The 9,955-nt window shown below is 41.2% G+C and overlaps 1 long non-coding RNA gene across 1 annotated transcript; it reads right to left on the bottom strand.

Annotated features, from left to right (window-relative positions):
* Window positions 1–495: 495 nt before the first annotated feature.
* On the bottom strand, window positions 496–4,532 carry LOC310837081. The gene is made up of 3 exons (XR_014560416.1): window positions 4,442–4,532; window positions 2,415–2,501; window positions 496–1,938 (listed from the first exon to the last, which is right to left on the bottom strand). It is a non-coding gene; the product is annotated as an uncharacterized lncRNA (long non-coding RNA).
* Window positions 4,533–9,955: the final 5,423 nt, after the last annotated feature.

Genomic DNA, 9,955 nt, shown 5'->3' with positions numbered 1-9,955 from the left:
GTAGGTTCTCCATCGGTAGGAGAAAATAACAGAGGCCTACCAGAGAATACTGAGAAGCAAAGCAGCTAGTAATTAATTTATTAAACTGTTGCATCAGGGTGCTTCCCTCACACGCAGGAGAGAGGAGGAGGACCACTAACCATATGTACTTGCCCTTATATAGCCATTTTGAAATTCCCTGCCCTAGAGCTCAAGACCATCCCTCCATACATCATACATACACCACAGAAGGGGTGTAGCCCAAGACCACCCCCCTATATCCTACCTATATCACAGAAAAGGCGGTCTACAACAGAAATTTGAATGTTGTTGTTTTTCCTGCCTGCCAGGTTATCTGACAATGCCTTATCTGATTGCCTTTCCTGGCAGTCTGCCCATTCCTTTGATATTGTGATTACCCAATTCCTGAGACAATGGGAAGGTTCCCTCACCAGCTCCCTCCTTGCAGAGAAACACTTGGTCAGTTTGGGAGTCAAAATGGTTTCAGGACTGTCTTCCTGTGCTTCTTCAGAAATGAGGTTTATATATTTATGTACATGTTTGCTTGGTACATTTATGAACATTTATTATATATATATATAAGACCTTACAATTCTTATTACAAAGTTAAGGTGGGAAAATATGAAAACAGGGAGAAACTGAAATCAACTGATTCATACATTCCGCTGCCCCGCTTGAAAGCATCACAGAGGAATTTGGTTGGCTGCTGTGGGAAGCAAGCTCTGTTCATTTATGTATTCAGTACAATCCTCCACCTCCCACCTCCCAGGAGATAAATCCCACCAAGACAGCTTAGACCAGGAAGATTTCATAACTGGTCTGCACCCACCCACCTTGGCCTGGTCCAGCAAGTTGTGTGTAATCTTGTTTAATAGAGATGTGTACCATTTGCCAGACCAGAAGCCAAGTTTAAATATGTTGTTTCCCCTCCATCATCGTTTCCCTTGCCCTCTGTGTAGATATTTGGTCATTGAAGAGATCTTCCTGTTCTTCTTAGGTCGCTATCTCTTGTGATCCCCTTGACCATGAAACTGGAGCCCTGAATATTTGACCCACATTCTCAAGGGCATCTGTTTCAGCCTGTAATTGCCAACATGCCTCATCTGAAACCCGAAACTTTGGCTCTAATAGTATTAACAGAAGCTCTGGCTTTGAGCAAGGAAGCGCAATGGGTCATCTTTGCCTGGATGACCAAAAGCACCTTAAACCACCCTTTCAAAGTTTTGCAGGCTCTGTTTTGTGTTGTTCCCATTGCAGTCGTAGATGTGTGATTGGCTGCTCGTGATTCTCAGTTTTCATATCATAGAAAAACAAACAAACTGTCCTCTCCACTGCAGAGAATACAGCTGGGTGGAGGTCAGCAGAATCTGCCCTTGCAAGGGTGCTTTGCAATTTTATTTAGCAAAATCATTTATTTGTAGATAAACATAAGGCAAATTCAGCTGCTCCAGGCAATGCGCAAGAAAGCAGTTCAATGAACCGATATTATAAAACAACATAAAAAGTTACCATTAAACCACAAGGAAACAACTAACTCGCTAAATGTCTATGTATCATCGCTCCATGTAATTTATTTAAAAGCATTTGTAAACCACTTAATATTTTAAGAAATCTCCATGTGGTTTACAACATAAGACAATAAACCATATCATTAAAACAGAAATGCAACATAAAACCAGTAAAACAGTAGCATAAAGCATACAAAAGCAAATAAAAACAGGAATTCGGGGAATCCAGACAGATAAAAACAGGATCAGAGAAAGCCTGGGCAAAAAAGATATCTCTTTACAAGATGTCCAGAGCAAATGATGGATGCCTGCTACACATATGGCAGAGGGAAGGAGGGCATTCCATAGTACAGAGGCAATTGCAGAAAATGATATTCTTTAGGGTATGGTGCCAGAGGTAGAATTTCCCCAGATGAAATCTATCATTTATCTACAGAGAGAGAAGAGAGATATTTAAAGGCAATTATATTTGCAAAAATAATGGGTTTTGATTTTAAAACATTTTAAAATCTATTATCCTTCTTATCTCACTTCATGCAAATACAACAGAATCCAAATGATGAAAGCATTGAAATAACATGCCATTAAATATATACAACTAATAATTAAATCCATTCATCAGCAGGCAATAGATCATTTTTCTCCTTTATCAGATTACACACGCATGCACACACACACATTTGGCTTTGGTCTTTGAACAGGTTCCTCTCAGTCTGGCAAGAAAAGCAGTTCCTTATTCCCGTCAAAGTGCTCATATCTTCATGGGTATATTCTTATTAAACCATCCATTCTGCTAGGTTACAGACAATTGCAGTATTCATGATGCAATCACTGTTTACCAGCAATTTGCATTAGTAGTTTCAGTGCTGGTAAAAAAAAAATATTCTCAATAGCTGTTTTGCTTACTGGGGGTAACTCTATCCAGGCCAATATCTGGAAATCTTGCAAGATGAAAACAAGACATGGCAGCCATCATTAGTCAACACCAAAGACCTTAAATACAACCAATTAATTGAAAGCTGCTTATTAAATAGTTTGATACATTTGATGTAATGCATTTAATACAAAGCACCTACAGTTTCGATATTTCATTGTCTCCTAAGGCTATATTCTCTCTCCGTTATTGGGGGCAATATGCCGCTGAATATCCGTTGATGGGAATCACAACTGGGAAGGGTTTCTGTTGCCCTCAGATTCTGTTTGTGGGCTTCCCTTTGGGGCATGTGGATGGCCACTGTAAGAACAGGATGCTGGACTAGGTGGGCATTGGCCAGAGCCAGCAGACATAATCTTCTTATATTCTTGGTCTGCTGGGAATCTCAACTGGAGAGAGTGCTGTTGAATTCACACCCTGATTGCCTCCTTCACATAGGCATCCATCTATGGGAATGCTTGGCTTGATCAGCATTTGACCTGATTTGTCAAGACTCTTATGCTGTTATGTTATTAACTGAAGACTTTCCATGAGCAAAGCCTGTTTTTGGCCACCACTGAACCATGGTCTCTCCCCAATGCTCACCTTTCCTACTGCAAAATGGCAGCACAATATGGTTTCACTACCCCATCCAACTAATGGCAAAGCTGTCCCTTTCCTACCCACTCATTGGGTGGACTTTACTTATAATTAGGGCACCTTTCCTTAAATACTTGCAGAACATCATCCAACCTGCCTAAATGGGTATCATCAGTCTACATCTGTTCCAACATTTACAGATTTGCAGGGTCTGGAGAGGCTCCCCCCCCCCCAAGCTTGACTGTGAGATTTAATATGTGAGCCGAGATATATTTCACGAAAACACGGTGCTCCGTCTGTGTCTGCATCTGCTCCTTTATATTAGGGAAAGTGAAGCGTTTTGATACTAATTGCAGCGAAACGGTGATGTGTTCACCCTGTAATTGACTTAATGAAGTTCATATGAAACTTCTGGAAATGGTTGGGTAATAGGCTCCCCATTGAGCCCATTGTGGGTGGGAAGGGAGAAACTGCTGTGCTGTGAAGGTAACGTGCCCTCCCAAAGGGTCAAAAACAAGTGTGACCATGGAAAAACTAGTGTTCTCACTAGATATGTGTTGCAAAATGCTGATACCACAAATGCCACCTCCAGTACATTGGGGGAGATGGGAACAATGACAGACCTTCATACACACCTTAGAAACCATAAATCAGAAATCTTGATGAAGAAATTGGGAGTGGGACATAGCTCTGCAGTAGACTGCATGGTTTGCATGCAGAAGGTTCCAGGCTGAACTCACAGCATCTTCAGGTACAGTTGAGAAGTCTGTGTAGCTGCTGCCAGTCAGTGCAGATAACACTGAGCTAGATGGACCAAGAAATTATGGTCCTGATGACCACATGTTTTATGCGTTGGAGATCCCCCCCCCCATGCAACAATCATCAAATCCCAGTATATTAGAAGGATGAGAAAACTCCTGGATAGATATATTCACAACCCTAACATCCCATGAACTTAACCTCGATGATAACATTTTTTATTATTATCTAGCAGTGCTGTTCAATTGCTTAGCTCAGTTGTAGATTCAGGTAGATAGCCGTGTTGGTCTGATGCAGTTGAAATATATATATAAATAAAACAATTGTCCAGTAGCACCTTAGAGACCAGCTAAGTTTGTTCTTGGTATAAGCTTTTGTGTGCACTTCTTCAGATACCAGCTCAGTTAGTTAGAACATGGTGCTGATAGGACCAAGGTTGTGGGTTTAATCCCAGTGTGGGCCAGCTACATATTCATCCATTGCAGGGAACTGGACTAGATGGTCCCTTCCAACTCTGCAATTCTATGACTCTATGATTCTAATAGTGTATCCTCTTTCAAGGGATTCTTTTTTAAAAAAAGAAAGAAAGAAGAGCCCTCCCCCAATTACACTTGTTTTTAGAGCTAATCCTAAATATCCCTAGAATATATCATTGGTTTACTTTCAGGCATTCGTCATTTTTACTGTTTACCTGGCATAGAAAAATAATCCAGAAAACACTAGCATCCTTGTGAGACAATACCTTCCATCTCTTCCTTTTTTCTGGTCATTGTTTCTGAGAAATAATCCAGAAGCAAATTCCTTGTTACATTGCTCATTTTATTTATTTCAACGATTTGCATGCTGCTTAACCACAGTCATCTCTCTAAGTGGTGTACAAAAAACCCACAACAATAACAGTAAAGTACAAGTTAAAACTATAAAATCAGAATTCAGCTAAGAAGTCTGATTGAATAAAAGAAGTATTCATTAAGCACCAGACGTTCAACAGGGAGGGGGCTTTTCTGACCTGAACTGGAAGGGAGTTCCAAAAAACTGGACCCACAATACTGAATGCATGTCTCCATCTGGACATGAGGCATGCATCAGAACCATGGGAGACCCCTAGCAATGACTCCCATCTTAGAGACTGAGCAGGGATATTAGGTATCAGGCAGCTGCTGAGGTATCTTGGACTCAAATCACCCACTATGGTGAGATGTATTTTAATTTAAACTAGGGTCATTTGTTCCAAACTAGCATATTATGATGTTGTTGTTCACACTGGCTAGTCACTTTATTTTAACGAAAAGTAACCTCAAAGCAACTTACAATATATTTTAAAATTAAAACCAGTGTAAAACTAAAGCAAAATAAAAGCTAGAAACATCCATACACATATGAAAGGCGGCCTAACACATCCTACCTACTAAAGGAGGCAACAATATCTAAAATTCTCCAAGTTCAAGGCCAAAGGCTGGCTGAAAAATGCTTTTGCCTGGTGCCTAACACTAGCCAGTGATGGTGCCAGACGCAGTTCCCTCAAGACAGCATTCCATAAGGCCCATTCTCATTTTGCCATTCCCTCTTCACCTCCCTTGGAGATGGCACACTGAGCAGGATCTCACATGGTGAACATAGGGTGAAGGCTAGTTCATGTGGGGAGAGGCAGCCTTTGAGGTACTGTATTGGGGCCCTGAGCTGCATAAGGTTTTATAGATCAAAGCAATTTAGGCAAAACCTTTTTCAGGGTTATGTAAGTGTCCAGCCTAGCAATTGCGCCGTCAATTAATAGAACTTACAGGGGACAAAATCAAGCCTCCATCAATGGATAGTCGTCTGAGATGATGGGGAAGTGCTTGGGTATGTATCCTTAGCAGGAGAAAGCAGTTGTAGGCATTTCTTGGGCCGCGGTTTCCCAGGGAGCTGCAGGGCTGAGTGAGGATTTGAATCTGGGTCTCTGCATTCCTGGTCCAGCATCCTGACCACTGCAGACAAATGTCTTAATTTTAGTTACCGGTATTTTGATATGGGAGGTGGGAAGCAGTCCCTTTGGGTCTCTAGCAGTTGCTGATACAGTCCAGACCTGGGCAGTGTCCATGGAGGTCCTAGGCTGCCCAGGTGACAAAACCCCGCTCTCAATTGCTCTGTTTTAAACTCTGCATTTTTACTCTGTTTGTAAGTCACCTAGATACTATTTTTGCATTAAGCCATGCATGTAGTAGTAATGGAGAAAGATTAGAGCCCTTAGAATTTCTCTCTTTCTCCCTCCAAAATCCCTTCAAGTATACAGAAAGAGAAAGAGCCAGACTGTATTGGCATGCTAGCTTTCCACATACAAGATTTGTTTATTTTTAAACAGATTCAGTGGAAATGAGCTTTGATTAGCTCTGATCTTCCGTGGCAGATGTAAATTGTACAATAGATGCAAAATACACAATTCATGCAATTACTTTTCTGCTTTTTGAGGGGAGAAGAATGCTTATTATCTTTATTAGAGTACACACAACCAAGGGTCTGAAGAAGTGTGCATGCACACGAAAGCTCATACCAAGAACTGACTTAGTTGGTCTTTAAGGTGCTACTGGGAGGAATTTTTTTTTGTTTTGACTATGGCAGACCAACACGGCTACCTATCTGTAAAAGGGTCTGCTTTATTATACATCTTGAAGACTGATTTATGGCCCAAACTGAAGATCCTTCTAGCCTGAGAATTGCTGTAAAACCAGGGAACACATTAAACTTTAACTATTGTAATCCTAGATAACTCTGCTGTTTGCTTTTACTGCAAGTTTGTCAAAGATTTAGAGGGATTTGTGTGTGTTTTTTCTACTGATGAATGATCCTAACACCTAGAAGGCTTCGGGTGGACAGAGAATGATCTCATGCCTTCAAGATCAAAGCCAAGTACTGCAAATAGTAAAGTAGGAAAGAGATGGTTCACACCAAAATAGTCATCACCATATAGGTACATTCAAATCTGGTCCATTTTTCAGAATCCAACCTTTTTTTAAGCCTCTCTCTTTAAACACACTACATACCAGGACCAGAGGCTTATGGCTACCAGTGATGACACTTCCTTGTCCAAATGCTCCAAGGAATAGTCCATGTATTTAATTATCTGTCCTGGGAAATCACTAGAATGCTTTCCCAAAATGTGCGTGTGTGTAACTAGCACAGAGATGGGCAACCATTTTTCCCTGTGAGGGACCACATTCCCATGTAGGAAATCTGTCAGGGGCCACAGGGGCAGTGGAAGGAGCCAGAGACAAAAGTGTTCTAGATTAACTGGGAATAAAGTCTTCCCTGCTTCGATTTTCACCCTTGTCTCTAGGTGCGTCTTGTCCCTAGTTAAGGGCTAATGGAAGTGAAATAAAAATAAGAATATTGGGGGAGGGTGTATTAGGGTCGCAGAAAAGGAGTGATGAAGGTGAAAATAATGGAACAAATATTTGTAGTTAAGTCATCCTGGGTCTCACGTATGAGGCACTTTCAGGTTGACTGGACCTTCACAAAGTTCATTTTCACAATGTCATATAAGATTGAACACCAAACTCTTGAAAAGTCTGGCTGGGAGGGAGTCTAGCAGTTGAACTTGGTTGGCAGCAGGAGAGCTGGTTAAAACAGTTGTGGGCTTATAATGTGTGTGGGAGAAAGCACAGAATGAATTCTGCCATCCTCAGCGATGAATAAGAACAAGAACTAAATCTATAAACTCTCTCCCACACACAGGTAGGTTCTTTTTTTTAAAGAATTATTTTAAATAGAAGTACTCATAAAATACTTGCAAAGCATTTTCTTGGGAAGGGCTGTAGCCCAGTGCTGAGCACCTGTGCAGAAGGCCCCAGATTCAATCCCTCTCATCTCCAGGTTGTGGGAATGTTCAGGGGTGCAGGAGAGGATATATTGACTAATTATATCCTTATCCAACTTGTGCTAACAAGTTACCAAAATATCAGCAGAGTTTATAGACATTCCCCTTTAAGTTTGCAACGGTAACGTGTGCACAGGTTCGCTAGAACCTCTATAATAATTACTCTGGTAATTTCCCCTTTGTTCCCTCTTAAAATACAAGACACAACACAGTCTTTATAAAAGTATAAAAGAGTTTACTCACGTTCTGTTCACAATATGATCCCAGAAGGCAGACAGGCTTAAAAAGGTAAAATACATTTAGAATCTATCTTGTAGCAAGATAGTCCTTATCTCCTCTCTTGGCTGGGAGCCAAGAGAGCATCCTTAGATGTTTCCTCATCAAAGGAAGATGGCAGAGAGAGATGGCAGAGAGAGAGATGGCTGCCTGTCCTGTGCTTTTATCATTTTATTTACCTGCACAGGTGAGGCCACACCCACCTCTAGTAACATGTGGAGGAAGTCCGTCCCCAGGAAGTTTACCTGCTTGCTAGACAGACATCCCTCCCCATGTTCTAACATGTACACTCTAGGAATGTTGTCATTGACTGCTCCTGTGTTTACATCCCACACAGGTATGGCTGGGAGAGAACCCTTTTTGGAGTTCTGGAGAGCTACTGCTAGTCATTGTAGATAATTCTGTACTACATAGACCAAAACAGCTTTCTATTCAATTTATTGTCTATTTTCCTTCCAAGGAACTCAAAGTAGACAGTTCTCTCCTGTGTTTTATCTGTACAACAACCTGATGACATAGGTTAGGCTGAGAGGCGGTGCCTGGCCAAAAACCACTAAGCAAGCTTCATGACTAAGTAGGGATTTGATACTGGCCTCCCAGGTCTTAGTTCCAACAGTCTAACCACTATGCTATCCTAGCTCTGGTGCATGCATGTTTGTATCCTCACAACAACCCTGTGAGCATCATGGCTGAGTTGGGATTTGAACCCTGTTCTCCTAGATCCTAGTCCCTTGCCTCTCCTATTTTGCCTCTGCTGGTTCAGACTGCAAGCTCATAGAGGCAGAGACCTGTCCTCTTTATATTCTGTAGGGTGCCATTTAAATCAGTGACACTATAATGCATTGATGATGATGATGATGATGTAAAATTACAAATCTTGGAAGCGGCCCTCACATCTCATATGCAGAAGGGAATGCCTTTTCCAACTGACTTCATTGTGGCTGCAATAAATGTGCACGGTAGTTCTGAAAAAAATAACATAAAATATGTGTTTCCCTCCGGAATTGTTGCTTTATTTATTGCTCTACTTTTTATTGCGAGGTTTATTTATTTGTCATTTACTGACCAGTTTTATATATAAAAAAACCTTCATCCCATTGTAATCTGAGGGCAGTGTCCAATAAAGTAACAAAGGCAAGATTGCAATAAGTACAGAAAAACCCTTTAAAAAAACTATAATAAAAAACTATATCTAACAGCAAATAAGAACAGATTAATCATAAACTCAAAACCCCCAACATTAGTTAAAACCAAGACAACACAACTCAACCAGAATATACATTAAGTGGATTTAATGGATTAACCCCATGTGGTTAATCAACTGTAATTACTTTAATCAGGTAACAGCCCCAGAAAGAAATCATTCTCAAAAAGCTTTTTTTTTTTTAATTACAGGGATAGTGGACCTCATGTTCCCCGAAGTCATAGCAGCCAACTCCCAGAGGCTGAGGTTCCTTCAGCCCCCCCCCCCCCCCGTAAATATTTGAGAGGGCTGAGCTCCTGCAAAGTTGATGGGCATTGCCATTCAAACAGTGTGTGTGTGTGCGTGTGTGTGAGTGAGTGAGTGCACGCCATGTCATGTGATCAATTATATGGGGCAGGGCTTTACCTGGCCCTCCCCCCAATATTTTACGCAAGTTTGCAACCCAGCCAGAAGTTGCTACATTACAACTGCTATAGCCTCTGACTTTTGGCCATGCTGGTTGCTGCAACTGATGGGACATTCCCAATGGCACAAGGAGGGTCAACACCCCTGTTTTATCAGGTTCATTCCTGGTCTTGCTCCAAGGAAGGTGTTGTATGTGAATATTGTGCGATCTTATCCTTGCCAGGTCAGTAGGGCTGAGAGAGCCCTGTTGACAAAGAATCAGCCTATTGCATTTCATGACCAAGCAAGAACTTGATGGCTATATAATATATGAATCCTTCAGCTGCAGGGTAGTATAACCACATTATTGTATGTCACCTTGAGGTTTCGTGGAAGGCAACAAATATGTTGAAATTATTATTATTATTAATAATAATAATAATAGGCCAGCAGCATTA

Source organism: Podarcis gaigeae, assembly GCF_964106915.1.
Source record: "Podarcis gaigeae genome assembly, chromosome: Z".
NCBI classification, from domain to species: Eukaryota; Metazoa; Chordata; class Lepidosauria; order Squamata; family Lacertidae; genus Podarcis; species Podarcis gaigeae.
Note: the sequence above shows the minus strand (reverse complement) of the source record. Positions and strands in the feature narration are given on the sequence as shown.